Here is a 17983-nt window from a genome sequence, read left to right on the forward strand (position 1 = left end):
AAAAACAAACACTCACGCAGCCAGTTAAGAATGCACAGGTTCATTAGAGCCAGCAGCATTCATTAAATGTTGTATCTGAACATTCGTTATCTTGAGCTTCATCTGATTTAGGATCAGAATCTAAAGAAGTGGCACTATTGATTTCCAGCATCCTAGAGGGCTCTTAGGACAAAGGTAAATGGTGCTAGCAAGGACCCTTGCTTGGGAAGAGACTGTGACTGGACACGAAGTGTTACGTTATGCTGACTTCTACTAGGATGGGAGATCCCTCACTTCTTAATTTTTTTTCCTTCTTGATCTGACTTGTGCAATCACAGAAACAGGAAAAAGAGAGAGAAATATGTGAGCTCTGCTGAGAATGAGTCAATGCCTTGAAACCCAGCAGGGGCACCGTCTGCTCTCCTTATGGAGCTCAGTGGCTTTCATCCCGATTCAAGTGTCTCCTACTCCTCCCTCTCAGCTGAAGGCAGATGTGGGTTCACTGGCAACACTGGGTCTTGTTCTTTGTGAGCATTTAAGGCCTGAGCAATCATTTTAAATTGAAAGCAGAGATGGTGATGCTATTATGAGATTGTCTAGAGCAGCAATTCCCAACTGGTAAGGCATAAGAACATCTACAAGAAAGGGGTTTCATGAAGTCTAGGCTAGAAATCAGCAAAGAAAAGCATAAGCATGATGCAGAGCAGCAGCATCTTGGAATGAACGCTTAAAAACATTGAGAAAACTCTTCCCCAAAAGGTGTTGCCAGTACACGCTTTGGTCAGCTGTGGCATGGAGAAGGTCAAAGCAAGCTCATGTCAGTCTCTGTGTGGCTACATCTTAGTGTTTCATGTTCTTTCTGTATTCTAATGCCAAATAAACGTTTATTTGCATAAAGAAAACATTCATACAACAAGCATCTTCCTTTTAACAGCTTGTGTGCCAATGGGTATGTAACTGTCTCATTCTGTGCACATGCACTGCCATTTGAAATCAAGTATAGACAGAGAGTCACACACTTCAGCAGAGATCAGGGATGCATGCCCATTTGTTTCAGTCTAAAGGGAAACACATCTGTACAGTCCAGAATATGCCACCACCATGCACTGAGAAGGAAAAAGCCTAGAAGTAACAGCCTGCCTGCATGTAATTAGCATAGTATGTATGTACAGCTGAATGCTAATTCTACGAATGGTGTTACCTGGCACCAGACTACCTGTGAAGTAAACTGGGTAATAGCTGTTTTTAAAAGTTATTTGTACCGACCCATAGGTTCACTTTACAGATATTCTTAAAATTTCCTTGAAACTCTGTTGTGACTTCACAGAAAAGAAAATCTGAAGAGGGTGGTTCAACAGAGCCAGTGAAAACTGGGGTATTCAGAACCTCTGAAAATAAAGTTACTTTTCTTCAGGACTCCTACTTCAGAGATACAGTTTACAAAAAAAAAAAAAAAAAAGCCTGTATTTACCCAGAGCCTTTAAAACAGGAAAAGCATCTTGTACTCTGAACAGACAGTCAATCTAAGGGAATTAGGAGAAGAACAGTATCGCTGCCAGCAGACAACTTCCTCTTGAAGAGGCAGCAGCAGTTGCTCCTACTTCGCTCACTTTATACTGCACCTGGAAGAGAAAGAGTGAAAAGAGATGGCTACTTTCCATGGGCTCCTACTGGTAACTGCTGTCATCCTTTGCAGAGGGTTGTGCTGTGTAAGACAAACAATGCACCAGGAAAAGGCAAGCATCCCACACTGCCTCCTTGTACAGCCTACTCAGGTTGCAGGACACATCCTCTATCAATGGCTGAAAAATTTACCTTTGGATCAAAATGAAAAAGATCAAGGTCTCGGTAAATATAAACTCCTGATATTGCTGCAGCAAAGTACAGCTTTGCTGTGATGTTCTTTTCTTAGCCACATTTTTCTGAGTTGACTGCTGTTGAGTGGAACCAGTGAGGGGAGAGAAAGAACTAGAGCCCGGACTGTGGTTTGCTCCATCACCCCTAGAGGTATTCTAGAGCCTGGTCAGGAGGCAAGTTCTCTGCAGCTTCTGCTTTGCCTTTTCTGTAGCAGTTCAGAACCGTATTTTAGGATACCTAGCAGGAATCTGATCGCAGCACAGAAGAATGCAAGATGACAGAGAGGAAAGGCTTTATCCATAGAACCTGGGGTTTTGGTGTGTTTATCCCTGTGTGTGTTTAGGATCTGGCTATAAATCCATTTCAGATAAGAAGTCAGCTGCCTGGTGTTTTTTAAAATGTGGGAATAAATACTTTAAAGTACTAGAGTAAAAAGGCTTTAAATTTGCAGCATACCTGGATTTCCCTGCCCCTCCCCTTTGGGGTCTCAGGTTCCACATTACAAAACAGCAGTACTAAGGTCTTAGTATTGAAGAGGATTCAGTTTGTCCCTATCTCTCTTTTGCTCTTCCTTCTACACTACTTTAGCACTTAACACAATTAACTGTAAATGGTTTATTAAACTAAATCCCCTGCCCCAGATTTGGACATCCCTAGGCAGATGTGCAGGTACACCAGCCCTGGCCAGGCTCTGGGGTGGGTGGGGGAGGCAGAGGGCAGCCCTGAGTCCCCCATGTGCCAGAGAGAGCACCCGGTTGCTGGGATCGGGAACTGGGTGGCAGGTCTGCAGCGCCATACGACCCCTGTGCTCTCCATACTTACTCATATGCACACCGCTGTAAACACACCCCTTAGGCATCCTATCCAAGTCCCACACAGACCTTCATATATACATCCTCTATGCACTTCCCGAGAGGAGGATGAGAGGAAATGGCCTCAAGCTGCCTCAGGGGAGGTTTCAACTGGATTTTAGGAATAATTTCTTCGCTGAAAGAGTGGTCAGACACTGGAACAGGCTGCCCAGAGAAGTGGTGGAGTCACCATCCCTGGAGCTGTTTAAAAAACATGTAGACATGACACTTCAGGGCATGGTTTAGGAGGCATAGTGGTGTTGGATTGGCAGCTGGACTTGATGATCCTAGAGGTCTTTTCCAACCTTAATGATTCTATGATTCCCCTCTACACAAGCCATACACTCACCCCAGAAAACATGTATACATCCCAAGCATATTTTCTGCACATCCCATGCAAGCCCGTAAACACACCCTTCTCTGCTTCCCCATACATGCACCACACACAGTCCCCATACACACACCGCCTACACCCGCATGCAGCACATACAGCCACCACATGCCTATACACTCCTCTGCACACCCCCACACTCCTCCCGCCCCCCCCAAAGTTCCATACACTGCCCTGTACCTAGCCGGCCCACCTGTGCAAGCCGCGCTCCACAGGGGCTGGGCTGGGCTGGGCTGGGTTGGCCCGGCCCGGGGGGGCGGCCCCTCCCCGCTGCTCGCCGCGGCGGGCCCGGGGCTCCCCCCGGCCCCGCGGCCGCTGCCTAATAAGGCTCCGAGGCGGCCGCCAGCCCGCGCTGGCGGGGCAGGGAAGGAGTTAAAGGGGGAGTTAAAGGGAGCCGCGCAGACCGCAGTGAGTATCGCCGCCGGGCACCGCTTCCCCCGCGGGCTCCGCGCCTCCCCCGCTCCCGGAGGGCAGCGGCTGCGGGCCGGGCCGGGCCCCGGAGCCCAGCGGCAGGTGGGCTGCGGCCGGAGGCGCCGGCTGGGGCCGGGGGAGCTCGGCGGCGGTGGGGGGGGGGCGCCGGCAGCGCTGCCCGGACGCGCGGGGCTTTCCCTGCCGGCTGCACCCCGGGGCGCGGAGGGGAGCTTGGGGGCGGGCACGAGTGGGGGGCACCGGGGCATCCTCCGGAGGGGGAGGTGGAGGAGGCGGAGGAGGAGGAGGGAAACCTGCCGCTCGGGAGGGACGAGCGGCCGCGCCGCAGCGGGCCGGCCCAGCGGCGCGGGCTGCGGCACATGCCGGGCTCGCAGCGTCGGAGCCGCCGGTTTCGAGCGGCGCCTCAGGGCAGCGCCCGGCCCGGCCCCGGCGGGAGCGGCGGCCGCGCTCCCCTCCGCCGCTCTCCCGGCGTGCGTTAACCCGAGAGCGAGCGAGCCTGGCAGTAAGTACTTGTCATCTTTTTCGTGTGGCTTGTTATCGGTTTATTGTTCTCCGCTGGCAGGTAGCGAAGGATTGTTAAGAGCAAACGTTTATAGCCTAGGCTGTAACCACATCTCTTTGGCTCTCCCTCGGACTTCTGAGCCCTTCCAAGATAAGGGTGCGCATGTGGAGGTACATGCAGAAATGTTCCTTCACTGCACATCTACGTATTTCATGTTGCAGACAAAATGTACGTCGGCTGTTTTTTTTTTTTTTAAACTTCTCCTGGTCTCAAAGTAATTTGTACCATGTTGCACACCACACTTAACATCTCGGAGAAGAGGCACTTAAAGCCACTTAAATGTACTGCATAAGGATGGGGGAACGAGGAGAACGCTTAAAGTTATTAACTTGAGGGGGGGAGGAGGTGAAATGACTTCTCTGAGTGCTGCCTTCACACTACGGAGCAATATGCTTTTGGGTGTTCTTGCCATTTAATCCTCTTTCCTGTATGTGCACATCTGGACTCTGGCCTGGCACTGCTCCCTGTACTTAGGCTGGAAGGCAGCAGCATGGCAGACTAGCAGGGGCTGGGGACCAGGGACAAAAAGACAGAGAATCCTGCCCTTCTCTTACAGTTTAAAGATACTTTTTATCCCCAGCCTTGCCTTCTGCAGAGCGAATCCGTAGCAATACTTCTCCCAGAGTCAGGAAGCAGAATCAAAAGTGGTTTTGAAGCCTAGGTTGTGCTCTCTACAAAGGGAATGGCTGAGAGGATAAGTGCGAATACCTGGTTCTGCACACCCGACTTCTGAGGGTTTCCGAGCATTGAACCCTCTGGAGGGTGAGCATGGAGTTACATGATGTGTGGGAGGTGCGTTCCCTACTAAGACTCTCCAAAATTATGCTATCTCTTAGTGGTGTGCTGGAAATACCATTTCTGTCAGTGAAGCTATAAGGGAAGGAGTAATTTCTCTCACATTTTAAATCCCAAACAGGATGACTATCTCCCTCCCCTTACTTCCTGCACAAGTCTTATTTTTTTTTCCTAATGACTTGCATTGTTATTTACCAAATAAGGTATGTCTCTTCCTCTGCAACCTTATATTTGGTGAGATGTTCCAGGAACTAGGCTCTAAGAATGCATTTTAGAAGCCTTCTCTTTTTAAACCAGAATTATATTTACTAATAACTGTCAGATGGCATGAAAAACTAATTTTCTTCTAGTGTATATCCACAGTATTTTCTGGTTCCTCAAACGATACTACTCTTCTGTAGCTACTTGCTATGTGCACTATAGTTTTGTAACATAGTGCTCACCATAACACATTTCCCTAATACACCTATTTTACACTTGTCCTTAACATTTTGCAGTCAAACACTACAGGACAAGTGTTTTAACTCTGGCTGTAACTGGAGTGTCTTTGTTGGTCATAGTAGGAGAATGGTTGCCACCAGAGGAGCAGCCACTAGAAGGATAGACAGCGCATCCTGTGCTGGTGTGTGATATATTAATGGTATCTAACCTTTTTAAAGAGACATGAGCAGAAAGAAAATGCCTGGTTTAATACAGATCACAGCTAGGATTTTATATATATATGGGAGGCTCATACTAGTTAACATTACTGACCCATTTTTTATTGGTTTTGTAGGGAAATCTTAAAAGGTCTGCTGCACAGAAAGTTAGAAATCTGATACTTTGCCGTTGCAAGCATCTTCCTGTAGCATTAGTTTCCTTGCTACATGGTGCAAAGGAGGATGAAGGAAATAAATCAGTTAAGTTCTGGTCATGTGATTGTATAATGCTGAACAGAAATTTATGAAGTCTGAAAGAAGCAATGATTATGTATGGTCATTGACTTAAGTTAAATATAAGAGATGCATGACTTTTCAGTAGTTTTTAGTCTGTTTTTTTTGTTTTCCCTGACTCTTCCTTTAAGATCATTAGGACTTCCTCTGGGTGATGGTCCCACTTTTACAGTCTAAGATCCATACCAATATCTTTATGCAGGCCAAAGACACTGTATTAGGAAGACTATAAACCAACAGCAACAAATCGCTTTCAGAGCGCCCTCCTAAAACAAAATGCAGATGTTAAGAGAGTTCAGAACAGCTCTAAAGGCTATGCCTTAAAGTTGTGGATGTCTAAATCTAGAAAGTGTGCTCAGAAGCTCTGACAACCATGTAGGGAGATGGCTGAAGTGTTTGGTTAGACTCTGGAGTATTGGGAGCCACAGTCTGTGGTTGTTGGACTCCTCTAGGCAGTTTGGGCTCAGCCCTGAGCACAGGCTGCGAGGGATCCTGGACCATTTCATCCTGGTTTTGAGAAACTCATCTCCTCTCCTTCATAAACTTGTCAAGTTCATGCTAAAACATGCTGCAGTTGTTTGCTTTTGCTGCATTTAGAGCTGTACTCAATAGCTTTTCCAAACTTTACTCCACAGGTATGAGTTAAGAGGTAATGAAGGTAACTTTTTTTCCTTGGCTGGTTAATACCCTTTTTTATCTTTGATGCTAAATTATCCATTTTTTAAATTCCATTTGGAAGGTAGGATGTCCTTTCTCTCATTACTGCAACAGGTGTAGCAACGTGTTTCTAGAGCAGACTTTTTAAAACTTATTCTGAGCCTGAATGACAACAGTGGCATCCACAGTTCCAGGCAGGATCTTAACGAGCCCTGTACAGCTGCCTTCATCCCCTTCAGTGACAGAAATGCTTCCCCAATGTACATTATGATTACATATGCTCCTTGGATTTCAGCGCTGTGTGCAGAAAATATATGTTTAATATACAGTGCTGAAAACGATTAATTAGTGAAGCCAGATGGACCCAGGTAGGATGGATTCTGGACTTCTATAAAATTTATCATAGCTTTAAATGTCATCTATGTTGTCTGTGATTACAGTATGGGTTTTGCTAAAATCTGGGACTTTCCTGAGCGATTGTAAAGGGTCTGTTGAATGTGCTAGAGCAAGGTCTGTCTCTAATAACATCTTCATTAAGCCTCTCTACAAGCAGAAGAGTATACTAATTGCCAGACTAACGTGTCATTTGGCTCTGTGAACACGCCACTGAATGCTAACTTATGAATGGAAACTTAAAAGGATCATTTGCAACCTGCAACATGAAAGGAATATCAAAATGAAATGAAAATAGATTTGTACCTCTGCTATTAAAGCTGATATAGAATTCCAGTTTAATTTTCCTGGGAATCTTGACTAGTTTCACAAACTCTCTTTGCCTCTGAAGTTTCAGCAGCTGCTCCCTCTATAAAAGCTAGAAATAACTGGTTCTCCTTTGGTAGGAATGAAAGGAGAATTGAGCTCTATAGAAATGAGGAGATTAGAGCTCCATGAGGCATATACCCATTTAATGCTACTGGAGACCAAACCCGCTCAAATAATCTTAACCCTCACTTCTGGTAAGCAGAAATTCTAGGGAGGGGAAAAAAATTCTCTTAGTGACTTATTAACAAAGCCTTTTCAGGTTTACTGGGATTTATCATGTGAGCCTAATCTACCTTTTGTTCATCCAGTTGGCAGGCTTTAAGATTTAAAAGGGTCTGCAGAAACTCCTCCCCCAAACTTCTTATTTAATTAAGGAGGCTTGGTGCATTATTTACCTTTTGAGTCTTCCATTTATGTGCGAACAATGAGCTGGGTTAACGTATTGTAAAATACTTGTGATGCTGTCCTATAAGCAGAGACAGGGAAAAGAAACTCTGGCTATGCCTTCAAACTTACTCTGACCTATATGGGTTCACTCAATGTCTGGAAGTGAGGCCACTCCTTCATAAACACTAAAGTATAAATACAGGTGTGTAACTACAACAAATTTCCCTGCCTCTGTAGGTGATTAAAGAGCCTGGATGTGAGTCAGTCTGCATTTGTTTCTATGGGAGCTCTCTAGAGTCATCGGATATGCAGATCAGGCCTTGCACGTACTGATGTTTTATATATCTTTTTTTCAGTAGCTCAGCAAAGAGAGACTGGTAGCTGTAGCTCTCTCACTGGTTCCCCCAGTTTCTTCTCCTCCCCCACTCCATTCATAGCTGTAGCTGTGAGCATCAGGTTGCAGATAAAGCAACTTCTGAGAGAGCAAAGGGATGCAGTTCTTGCCAAAGGCAATTAAGTGCTTAGGATTACAGCGTGCTTTACAAAGTGTGTTCTTGCCGAATCCCTTTCCTCTTCTGCTTGCTGGCACAAAGCAGTTTCTTGGCACTTACCTTTGTTACAAGAAGTCTAAGCATTGCTAAACTTTGCTGCAGTGTGTCAGCTCTCTAAATACGTATAGCAAGCTGCAGTGTCATGTTTTGAGGACCGTCTTGCTGGTGATTCTTCAGTAAGAGTCAGTGTGACCTCATCACCTCTGCTGTAATGGATTAAATTCACTCACTTGCCCAAAACATGGCCAGCTGATGGCATATTTATTAGTCAGGCTGATGTGCTGTTCCGTGTGCACAGGATTCTTGGTGCCAAAGGCATTTTTAGGGCTTGTGATGCAGCTGACGTGCTGTAAGACACAGAATTGTCACTGAGGGATGTTTTCAGTTATTTTCTTCATCAAGAAACGTTTAAAACAGACCATACATGCTGTTTGGAAGTAGAAGATACAACCTGTGGGAGAAGGAAGAGATGTTCTAGTTTCCAGTCATGTGCATCACTTGCTGTTTCTTCTTGTGAAATGTGATAAATTGCTGAGAGTCCACAGGTGGTCTGAAGCTGCAGACCTCCTGGCTAAGGAAAGTGAGTGATGGCATGCGCTGTTTTACACACCCACTGCAATTTATTTCTAATTGTTGCACAGCAGGTTAAGACCATTGTTCCAAGTTATCTTTTTGCTGCTGCTTCTGTTATTCTTCAGCTGTCTTGTGATCTGGGGTATTTGCAGAATGACAGGATGATATATGAACAGAAAGATGTGCCCAAAATGATACCGGAACTGCGTAGTGAAGGATAATCTGACCGCCAAGCCTGTACTTCCATCCCAAGAATTTTTGCATACTGTCTAAAACAGTGTAATTCAGCTTTCAGTGGGAAATGCTGTTCAGTAGCAAAAATCACTATCCTGAGTGTGAACCTCAGCAAAATATTAAGGGATGAGTGGGTAATGGGGAGAACAAGGACTGAGTTGCAAATACTCTTAGGAAGAGGATCAGGATTTGAGTGGCTGGAGAGACACAGTAGTACTTGGTCTGGCACAGACACTCTCTGAGATGTTCCAAATAATGAAAGGATCCCTGTTTTGTGAGTTAGCTGTTCTTATCTGCCTGGAAGTATTACAAGTTTCCTGTTTGCTTCTAAGGCCTATGAGAGTTGTGTTTTGCAGGAAGCATGAGCCAAAAAAACCTACAGTTACCAGCCCTTAGTGCTGATCAGGACGCTGTTGCACTTGATTTCAACGTGATGTTGTTTTCTTAAATGGTGTAAACTGATGAATAATCACAATTTCATTTACTGTGTAAATGAGCAGTGCAAATAATAGCAAGGATGCTTTAATACCCTGTTATAAAATGTACGTAGTTGTGTAACCATATTTTCTGCAGTAGTAACTCTCATGAATTTGCTTGTCTCTCAATGGAATAAATGTATCGTTCCATTAATTCCTTATAATGATGCAAGCAGTTTGTTAAATACAGAAGTAAAGGCTTTTTTCATTCACATCTCTTATTTTATGACATGTATTTGGAATCACTGTCTTTTAAAAAAAAGAAAAAAACAAAAATCACTGACCAGCTCCTGAACAAGGATTAACAGTCTGACGGGGTAAAGAAAAAGTGTGAGGGCACGTTCTGTAAGAAGCACTCAAAGTCTAGGTCAGGGAACCACTGTCTGCATGGTCTTACACTGCTGATTAGATCCAAAGGGAAGCTACAAAACAGAAGCAATAAGCAGGGTGTGTTTAAAATACCGAGGAAAGGGAAATCTATCAAAAATGGCCTGCTTTACTCAGGTTAATTGCCTTAGATCTTTTATGATCATAAGCTTTCCTTTCCTTTGGTGGAAGATGAAGAAGGCATTAAGTCAGTGCTTCATGTGTGAAAGTGTTACTAGCTCTCCTCACCACTACTTCAAGTCCAGCCTAGTTTTGGAGGTGAGGAACCTCTTCTGTTTTGTGCAGCTTGAGTTTACTCTGGTGCTGTGGGTTAGATTGGTAGGATCTGCCTGTATGCATGCTGCCGCTGTTTAAGCGCTGACATTCTGGCTGCGATGGCCTCAGGGGGTGTACCTCTGGCAGAGCCTGTGAGACCATCGCAGGGGGAGCCCTGGCTTTGAAATGTAACAGCTGGTGTATGGGGGTCTCACCCCCAGCATCAGAGCAGTGCAATTCCTCTGACCTCAGAGTTGCAGCATTCATGGTTTTCAGTAAAAGTGGGAGCGAAACTGGGCCTATATTCTTTTAACTGGTCTATTTAGCAGCTCTTTTCCATATGCAGTCTCCATACCAGTGACAGGAGCTTCCTGGAACTGACAGGAGACACAAAAGACCCTCTTCTCTAAATCACTGGACCTTAAGAATATTGAAAGGATGTTACAACAAGCCTCATAATACTCCATTGTCAGGCTCTCTCTGAAGATGCCTGCAGTGGTATCATACCTCTAAGCTTTCCAGAGGGGGTGTGATGACCCCACATGGAAGAAAATAGAAGAGTAATGGTTTGGGTGGCTGTGAGGAATTTTATGGTACTACTTCCCCTGGCTGTAACTTGAAACTGGCTGGGAGGTATTTAGTGCTGACTGAACTCATATCAGTAAGAGGCAAGCAAATATCTGAGCATGTATCATGCATTTTTTTAGGAACAGATCCTGGCTTGTATGTCTATGCATGTCTGGGTGCATCTTTCTCATGGACAGGGGAGTGGTGAAAGGTTTCTTCCATTGTCATCTTCGTTTCTCTTTCTTCTTCCTACTCATTTTCCTACTTGCAGTACAGCAGTTTTTCATGTTGCTGTGAAAATGTCCATGCTTGTGAGTGGAGTGAACACATTTAAATGGAAGAGGCTGCTGGTTTTTGAAGCGTGAACTTCAGCATTCCCAGGGGAGCTGCACGGTTCGCATTCTGGGCTTCCTTCAGCCTGGCTCTGGGATGTACCTTAACAGCATGTAGTACTCTTGCAATAGAGTTTGTGACAAGCTGCCTCTGTGTTGCTGGCAAAACAGGCTTGAGTCGGAGAATTAAATTTTTTATTTTCTTGGTAATCAATACAAACTTCTGATCACTGATTTGGATACTTAGGAAGAAGACTACCCCCAACAATTATGAAGCCACTTACATAAACTTACTCGGCCCTTTCCGTCATAGTCCCAGCTTGTGGCATGTTTGCTGCAGGTTACAGAATCGCAGCAATGCAGAGGTAGGCTGTCCCTCGGGGGTGTCCCTGCCCCCTTTGCCATGGAGGACCCCACAGAGTGTCTCCAGCCCTCAGGAGATGCCATTTTATTTCCCTAACACCTTGTATCCAGGTGCTTCTCTGGCTGAGGATGTTTTGGTGCGATGGCCAGGTTCTGGTGTGTGGTGGTTTTCCCCACTGGGGCCTCCCTCAGTGCCAGAGTTGGCAGGAACTGGCTGGGACCAGCCTGGGGCAGCTCATGGCCTCCTGACAGGCTGCCCCGCTGTGTAACCTGCCACTCATGCCAGTCACAATGTCGTTATGTGAGATATGTGAATAAAGGTGTAGCTGTGGGATGGTGGTGAGTATCCATGAGGGAATCCCCTCACACTGAGCGGCAGGTGAGGAGGCAGGAGCTGTGCCGTGTCCTGCAGACATGGCTGGCTTGAACCCCTACTAGTCAGGCTCAAAAGCACTCACTCCATTTTGCCTCAGCCCTGCCCTGTGGGACCAATGCTTTATTTCAGCTGCTGGGGAATTTTGCTCAAGTTAAATGCTTAAGTCAGACTGAATATAGGTACTACGCTACTTACTAATCAATTAAGCACATGTCATGCAGAGTAAAAGTCAGTGTGGCTGCTTAAAATGCTGTTTTCTTCAAATGCTTCTAAACTTAGTCAAGCGAAGTACTAATCCTTCATTTTACTTGAAATTGTGTCATTATCTAGTTCACCTCAGGTGACTAAGTATTTAGCTCTCATTCAATCTGTTTAGCTTTTATCTGATATGAAACTTGAAGTTATATTCCTTCTCCAAGGTATTTCTGAGCTACAGTTGTGGACGTTGAGGTATGGAGACCAAATCGGTAGTCCTTGTTAGCCTGAACAGAAGTGTGGCCTTGGTTCCTGACTGGACTGTGGTGACATCCAGAAAATGAGGTTGCGAAAGTTAACGACTTCCATGGCACCTCAACAGCAAGGATGGAAAGTCAGATGTTCAAAATGTTTTCCAGATTAAATAGTGTGGACCTTACTACTTTTTCCACATGTGTGAACTTGACCTTAGAGTTATGTAGCATCCTCTAACTGCAACCCCTTTACTGCTTTGTACTTTTTGCTTTGGCTGAAATGGTAAAAGTAAACATAAATGTGTAAATATGATTTAGTACTTGACCTTATATTGTTTTGTTGTCGGGTTTTTTATTATGTTGTACTTTATTTGACCACTAAGGTAACCTGTTTTGAACTTGCTGATTGTTCATCAGTGCATGAGCACTCTGCAGGATCCTGTTATGTGTGACAGGTACCCATGTATTACATTAGCAACATATTGATACTGGTGTAGGGTACTGTAGTAACATACCCTACTTTTCACCAAATTAAGGAGGAGAAAAATGCATGGTGTTTAATGTCTGTTCATGCCTGTGATGTATTCTGTGGTGAACAGAAGTCACTAGATAGCTTTCCAGTGCTAGTTCCTTGCTAGCCAGTTTTATTACAAACATAATGTCTTGCGACAGACTGTGTCAAGAGCAGGCATAAGAGTTGACTTTGTCAAACCTTGTTAATTTTTGATCTGTGTAGCATAGAAATTTTCCCCAAGAATGAAACGAAAATATTTTATTTCAAAACTGTAAAAGTCAAAAGATAATGAACTAAATTGAACCTCCAAACAAGGGTTTTGTTGTCTTGAAGACAAACTTGCTGTAGTTGTACTTCCTGTGAGGTATTTTTCTTCTGTCCAAGCTTGTATTTCACTTATAAGACAGGAAATACAGCTTTGCTGATTAAATTTTTTGAAATATAAATAACTTACTGTCTTCAAAGATGGTGTTCATTTAAAAATGCTTCTAAAATTAAACTTTGAATTAAAAATTAAATTAAAATCTTTGTTTACCTGGGCTGGTAAAATAATTACTTATGGATGTCTGTCCTGTTTGTACAGATGTAAAAGGTGCTTTCACAGGAAGGGTGTTAAAAGAAAAGCTCTGGCACCTGTAACTGATCTAAATTGTTTTATTTTCTATTCTTTGCTGTTCTTATCTGTCCCTGTCCCACTCCACCCCTGCCATAAGAGGTAATGAATATGTTTGCTTTCTATCAGCTTGCTCCTTTGCTGGGGTTACAGTACAGATAAAATAACAAAATTAATCCAGAAGCTGCACAGGAGGAAGAATACCAGCCGTGTATACTTTATTTTATTGCATTGTTTATAGATAATTATCATTGGATACTAAGGGACAGTGGTCAGCATGTTGATGGAAAGCAGATCTCTAAAACAATATTCCTGTATGAAACCATGGGGTGAATTCTAGTCTGGTTGTCACAGTGCCAAGAGGTCCTTTTCTGAAGCCCTGATGAATCTTGGTCATTGCTTATCTTCAGGAAATGGTGCAATGTGTGGTAACCCTGAGTCTACCTAAAAAATTAATAACATTAAAACTTCCTCAGTGTTCCAGTTAGCCCAGCATTTTGTCCAACAAGTTACTAGAAGGTTCTTCGACAGCTTTTTTTTTGAGATTCACTTCTCTTCCTACCTCTCCAGTTTCCACAGCCTTTGTGTTAAGAATATTAGAGGATATGTACCTGTTTAGTCTGTTAAGTGTCCGTTTATAGACCTATTGTCCAGGAGTTTTAATCCCTTTTTGAACCCATGGACATCCTTTGCCTTTGCAGCCTCGTGTGAGATCAAGTTCCAGAAGTTTGTAACCTGCTTGGGTAAACAAGTATTTTCTATTTAAATGGGTTTATTACTAGTTTCAGTGAGTACCACCTTGTTGTAGTGTTGTAGGATTTGGCAAATAACAGTTCTGCATTGAACAGCTCATGGGTTTTTTGTTATACCCGGTCATATCTACCCTCAGCCTTCGTCTCTCCAAGCTGAGGACCCCCAGCCTTTTTAGTCTCTCCATGTAAAGTATCTGCTCCGCTTCCATTTGCCCTTTTCTGCACCCCTCTAACATTACTATGTCCTCCTTGAGTATTGTGATCTGCTCTCCACATACCAAGCTGTGGGAATGCTCAGGCTGTGTGAAGTGGCAGAAATGCCCTGTCTTGCTCTCCTGATGATGCTCTGTATTTTCCTGGCTTTTTTGACTGCTGATGAACACTAAGCCAGTAACTTTAGAGAACTGTCAAGGATGGCTCCAGCTTCTGAGCAGGAACGGTTAGAGCTGGTGTTGCCTAGGTGAATTACTTGGAAGTTATCTACAGTAAAGCCTATGGCCAACTTTTTTCCCAATCAGTTGATTTTGTCATTGATGAACATGGTGAGTAACACCAGTCCCAGCACTGATCCTATGGATTGCTCTGCTGGTTCGTCTCCATCTGAAAAAGTGTCCGATAAGCTCTATAATTTGCTTTCTAATTCTTTCTAATGTGCTCACTCTTACTGTGAATGAAGTCATACTTGCCAGAGTGTTGTTCCCAGGGATCCCTATGCAGCCCTTCCTGTAGCTGGGAGTTATGCAGGCAGGATCTGAGTCCTCTGGAATAGAGGCTCTCTGTAATCCTGGTTTACTCGCCTTGGCTAGCGGTTCCTCAAATTCACATTTGAGTTTCTTCAGAACTTGTGTGAATGTTCTTCTGTCCCAGTGATTTATTAATATCTAACTTCCTTGTTTGGTCTGGTATTTCCTGAATTTACTTCAGATTGATCTGCCTTCTCTGCCAGATTTACAACAAAGAGTGCAATGGGTGTGGAAATCTCCCAAAGATTCTAGCAGTAAAGACTGATGTAAAGAATTCACTGAGCTTCCCTGCCACAGCTTCACCATCCCCATCTGCCCTCTTACTCCTTTGTCATCCAGCAGTCACTGCTTTCCTAGCTGGCTTCCTGTTGTTGATGTAAAGAGCTGTTTAGTAGCACTGTGGTCTTTGCAGGCACTTTTTGCATTGTTTATTAGCCCTCTTAATTTCCTGCTTACATTTGGCTTGCCATGTTTTATGGGCTACCCTGTCTTTATTTAAGCAATCCATTTTAAGAGCTGACCTATGTCCTGCAATATTCTCCTAACTCTCCCTGAGGCTTCTTGCTTTTTGAACTGCAGCTTTTTAGTGTTCTCTTTCTTTCTTCCTATATCTGTAAAAAGTTCCCTTTCTTAAAATTGAATACCTGTACACTGGTTTTGTTTGGTGACCCTTACTATTGGTACCGTTCTTTGTGTTACCTAACAGGTAGCATTTATTAGCTTCCTCCGTTTGGATTGTACCCTTCACTTAGAAGTGTCTTTCCACTGGAGAACTGTGTATGGATCTAGAATAACAATTGATACTACACTGTCCGTTTCTTTTCCATGTGGGCAAATACTGAGTATTTCTGAATGTCCTCATGTGGTGGTGATGTATGGCAGCTATTAGTATTTTCATACCTTGTGAAAGCCATCTATTAAAATTGAGAGACACAAGCTGGGCCTGAAGCTGTTGAGTGCTAATGGAGCTATATATACTACCTTTTGCATACATATACTAATGAAGTGATGATTACAACTTCACTTATACATATTCTAGCCCAGGATTTCATAATATTCAAACCCCCCGCATTTAAAACATCCAGGAAGAGGGTAGCTTTGCTTTTCCAGTTTTGCAGGCATGGAAAAAACCTGAAGGAGAATACTCTGTGGTTAGGAGAGGTATCTGTGGACATCTTTATAAGAGCCAAAGTGTATTTATAGTAATTCTTGTGCAGTTACAGGAAGATTGTCCTTTTTCCGTAGAGCCTGTGCATGCATTTGAAGGAGCAGCACAGAAGCTTATTCTCTACAGATGTACTTTGAAGTGTTGCTTTTACAATCCAGCATTGAAATAAGATATGCAAACAAGTTATTGTTGATTAATATTGCTAGCTAGTTGAAGCTAATATTAATAACACCTAGATAGCTGAATAAACCTAGTACTGTATTCTCTTTGAACTATATCAGTGAAGTCACAATATTCTTTTTACTAGGAGCACAGGACTGGAGTGTTTGCGGTTTTGTGCTGGGTTTTTTTCTGGGCCACATCCAGTCCCCTGCTATAGCAGTCACCTTGCATTCTGTAAATAGAAACACCTAAATTTGCAGAGCTTGTCTGTTTGAGCCTTTACTTAACCTGTGAGAGCTGGACCAATGTTGCTTCAAATCCAGCTATGTGTCTGTGCTTTATTGTTGAAGGTCTTGGATTCAAGCCTAACAACATATCTGCCTGGACCACAGAGCTGTTGGAAATGCACATACTGTCTCTGTGATGACTTTGCTGATGAGTTGCAGGAGTTCCCCATCATATTAGAAGTGAAATAATGAAGTAGAGTTGTATACTTCAAAAGTTACTGAAAAAAAGTGAAATTGTCTAGAGCAATTTCTTCATCAAAGTTGACTGGAATAACATCTGTTGGTGAAAACCTGTACCTCATCACTTCGTTGTAATATGTGCAAGGGAAATGATGTTAACGGAAACAGTTGTGAGTCATAAAAAGGAGCTGGACTTCACAATACAGAAGACTTCTTACAGTCCTGTATCTGACTAATCCATCTCTTGAGTGATTTCTTATAAAATGAAACTTCAGTGGCTGTCAGGATCTTTTGTGATCGTTGGCTTCTGTGGAGGTATTTAGCTGTGGAATTGTTCTCAGTGCCAGGCTTCAGAAGGATTTTGCTTGTTAATTAGGTATTGTTTTCTACTTTACAGGTAGACTGGTAGGTTTATCTAGCTAGTCCAGCCAGACTTCACTTGTCTGATATTTAGGTATCAATAACGTAATAAAATTTTTATAATCTGAAACTCAATAAATAAGATTAAAAATCACTCTTTAAATATATTACATGGACTCCCTGTACCTTGCCCCTTCCAGATGCCAGTTATTCACTCTTTTTCATCTTCAGATAAGAGAATCTGAACATGCTTTATAGAAAAACTGCTCTGCAAAGTTTCCAGGCTTACAGGAGATAGCAAGACTTCTGGAAACTAAAAAAAAAATAAAAAATTGCGTACTAGAAAAATAAAAATCTTTGAATGCTTTGACAAATATTGAATCTCAACTTGTGAAAACAAAACCTGAGTTTAGGTTCATTGTCAGGACTTGATGCTGTTATTTTGAACAGTTCTAGTTAACTTAAATTCAGAACATGGGCTGACTGCTCCCTTTTCTATAATGGAAGTTACGTAGTACAACATTAACTTTGAGTTGTGTTACACCAGCTGCTGTGCAAACACTGAGGAAGATCTTGTCACTGGCCCCAAAGAGTTTTGTCCAAGCTAATGAACAGCTGCTTACTTCCAGTGCAGTGGTTTTTATATATGTATTTTTATGTAGGGCTGTACTGAACTGATAAAACAGAATATTTGATTTGTTTGCTTCTTTAATCCAGGGGATTTGCTGTGCTTCTGCTTTTACCCCCTGCTTTTCAAAAGTATGTGTCTTTTCATCAGTCTTATACTCAATAGCTTGTGTCGTTAAAACATATCTCCTAGAAAACCACCTGGATTTTTCGTTTCAGAAAGAAAGATAGGAGACCAAAATCACATGAAACTTCTTTCTGATTTGTTACCTTTTCTTATGCTTTAGAGGAAGGACATTCTCAAATGTAGATTTCTGCAGCTTCAGTTTCCAGCCCCTGGGTTTTGGTATGTTTTTCTCTGATAACTTTAGCATCTGGTACCGCTAGCCTACTTCTGCTCTGTGATAAGAAA

General features: G+C 43.3%; 1 protein-coding gene across 4 annotated transcripts in view; it reads left to right on the forward strand.

Moving 5' to 3' along the window:
- The first annotated feature begins 3354 nt into the window (after positions 1 to 3354).
- Positions 3355 to 17983, forward strand: part of MYLK (myosin light chain kinase) — a 224540-nt gene continuing 209911 nt past the window's right edge. For 2 of the 4 annotated variants that reach the window (XM_064451202.1, XM_064451206.1), the window contains exon 1: positions 3355 to 3486. The gene's annotated coding sequence lies outside the window, so the exon portion shown is untranslated. Of the gene's footprint in view, positions 3487 to 3509; positions 3592 to 3795; positions 4010 to 17983 lie in introns of those variants that run through there. The other 2 variants (XM_064451204.1, XM_064451208.1) reach the window with 2 other exon arrangements.

The sequence above is a fragment of the Phalacrocorax carbo genome, chromosome 5 (assembly GCF_963921805.1).
Source record: "Phalacrocorax carbo chromosome 5, bPhaCar2.1, whole genome shotgun sequence".
In the NCBI taxonomy this organism is placed as follows: domain Eukaryota; kingdom Metazoa; phylum Chordata; class Aves; order Suliformes; family Phalacrocoracidae; genus Phalacrocorax; species Phalacrocorax carbo.